Source organism: Colobus angolensis, unplaced genomic scaffold (assembly GCF_000951035.1).
Source record: "Colobus angolensis palliatus isolate OR3802 unplaced genomic scaffold, Cang.pa_1.0 Scaffold385, whole genome shotgun sequence".
Lineage (NCBI taxonomy): Eukaryota > Metazoa > Chordata > Mammalia > Primates > Cercopithecidae > Colobus > Colobus angolensis.
Window position 1 is genome coordinate 1,307,353 of NW_012117210.1, and position 2,604 is coordinate 1,309,956.

Consider the following 2,604-nt stretch of genomic DNA (forward strand, 5'->3'; position numbering starts at 1 on the left):
GTAGAGACGGGGTTTCACCGTGTTAGCCAGGATGATGTCGATCTCCTGACCTCATGATCCGCCAGCCTCAGCCTCCCAAAGTGCTGGGATTACAAGCGTGAGCCACCGCGCCTGGCCATAACATATTTTTAATCAAGCCATAGATTCTAACCTATTTTCTACTATTACCCATTTGCTTAAAAACAGACTTTCAGGAGGCTAAGCATCAGTAAGTTAAGGAGTTTTTATTTCTGCCTTTCTCTTGATTGATTGATTGAGGATTTCAGATGTGTCAAATAATCATCCTCTACTTCAGTGGAAAAGGATTCTTCAAGCTATCAAATCAAGCAGGCTGACTCAGGGGTGGGCAGGTGAAGATACCTGTCCACACACTATGCCCATAACACTCCATCTCCTCTGTAAGAATGTACTGCTCTCCACCCACCAGCAACCCAGCACATGCCATCCTCTTCACCCAGATGCAATCAGGACACCACGCAATCAGAACATGGGTACCAGGTAGAACTAACTCAAAACAACTTTTGGGACAAATACCAGATTTCAATTTGTCAATTATTCCGTAGTGGAGTATTCTCACAAAACAGAGACTTTATGTTGAAACATTTGTTTTTTCTTCTCACATCAAGTTGAACTGCTAAAGTAATGTCAGAAAGAACATGAAAAATAAACATGTCTTCTCCAAAAGAAGCACTGCATCCGGAAGTGGAATTAAGGCTAAATAGTGCTAGTTTGCAGTTCACACAGTAACGCATTAATTATGATTTCAACCAACAGCTTTGCTGTTTATCCTGTTTGCCTGTTTATGAAGATGCGTCTCTGTTTCCCCCCGAAGACCAGCATTCCCAGGTGGGAGTGAGAGGCCTCATTCATGCCTTTAGACTGGATGCACATGTGGTACTACTCAGGGGTCAGCTCATCAGCACAGCGCTTTTCATGCCACAGGTGGAAAAGACCAGTAAATGGAGTCCAAATCACAATGAGGTCACCATGTAAGTATTTTTGATAAAGACGAACATCTTCTCCACCCCAACCTTTCACTTCCATGTCAAATCCACCAATGGTCGGGAAATCTGATCGATACTGACAAGTCATTCCAAAGCCAAAATCTCTCCAAAAGCCAGAATCCTTTTTGTGAACCAGCTGCTGCTCCACAGGTGGTGGCACTTCCTGTTTGACATAAACAATGGCAGGATTGTAAAGACTGAACACCACAGGGTAAAACACCTTCTTACCTGACTCAGCATTTAACTGGCAGCTGTTAAGGAATTCGGCTGAGAAATAGACATCAACATCACAGAAAAACATCAAGACCTCTCCCTTGTCCCAAGCTCGGGCACCCACATTTACTCCTCATCCACGATTAAATTCTTCATTCAATGAGATCAAGGTGTAATTGTGAAAATTAGACTCACTTGTGACAGATTCTAGGCTAGACCTGACTTTAGACAGTCCTTCATTACCAAAATACACCACCGTGAGATGAATCTTGTCTTGATGAATACAAACCTCCCTGAAGTTCTGTAAAAACTGTACAAATGCTTCAGTTCTTTCAGCAAGTGGTGTAATGATATTGATAACTGATCTAATGATGTCAATAATCTCGATCTTCACTTTCATGAGAGGTCCAAAAGGGCGGAAGAGGGTCACATGTCTATATTCCATAAGGTCTGCTTTCTTAAAAAAGAGTTCATACTGCGTGCCCTTATCTCCAGTCTAACCCTCTTATCCACTCCCCTCACCTCTAACTTCTGACAACCAATAATCTGTTCTCTAACGACAGTATTGTCATTTCAAGACTGTCATATAAATGGAACCATCCATTTTAGTTTAGTTTTGGTTTGGTTTGGTTTTTGCTTTAGAGACAGGGTCTCTGTTGCACAGGCTGGAGTGTAGTAGTGCAATAACTTAAAAAAATTTTTTTACAAATTTTTAAAACTTTTATGTTAAGTACAGGGGTATACATGCAGGATGTGCAGGTTTGTTATATAGGCAAACATGTGCTGTGGTGATTTGCTGCACAGATCATCCCATCACCTAGGTATTAAGCCCAGCATGCATTAGCTATTCTTCTTGATGCAACTCCTCCCCCCACCTCCTCCCACATGTGCCCAGTGTATGTTGTTCTTACCATGAGTCCATCTCTCATCATTTAGTTCCCATTTATAAGTGAGAACATGTGGTATTTGGTTTTCTGTTCCTACATTAGTTTGCTGAGAATAATGCCTTCCAACTCCATCCATGTCCTTGCAAAGGACATGAGCTCATTCCTTTTTATGGCTGCATAGTATTCCATGGTGTATATGTACCACATTTTCTTTATCCAGTCTATTATTGATGGGCATTTAGGTTGATTCCATGACTTGGTGCAATCACTTTTGAAGCTGGCTTTTTTCATTCATCATAATGCCTTTGAAATTCATCCAAGCTGTTGTGTGTATAAATAGTTGGTTTGTTTTTATTGCTGAACTGTATTCCATTGTATGGATATATCCACAGTTTATTCTGTTCTTTGAAGGGCATTTGGATTGTTTCCAATGTTTGGCAATTATAAATAGAGCTGCTATAAACATTCATATCGAGGATTTTTGTTTTTGCTTATTTTTT

The 2,604-nt window shown here is 40.7% G+C and overlaps 1 pseudogene; it reads right to left on the minus strand.

Moving 5' to 3' along the window:
• Window positions 1-763: 763 nt before the first annotated feature.
• The window catches only part of LOC105520703, a 28,392-nt pseudogene continuing 26,551 nt past the window's right edge, over window positions 764-2,604 (minus strand).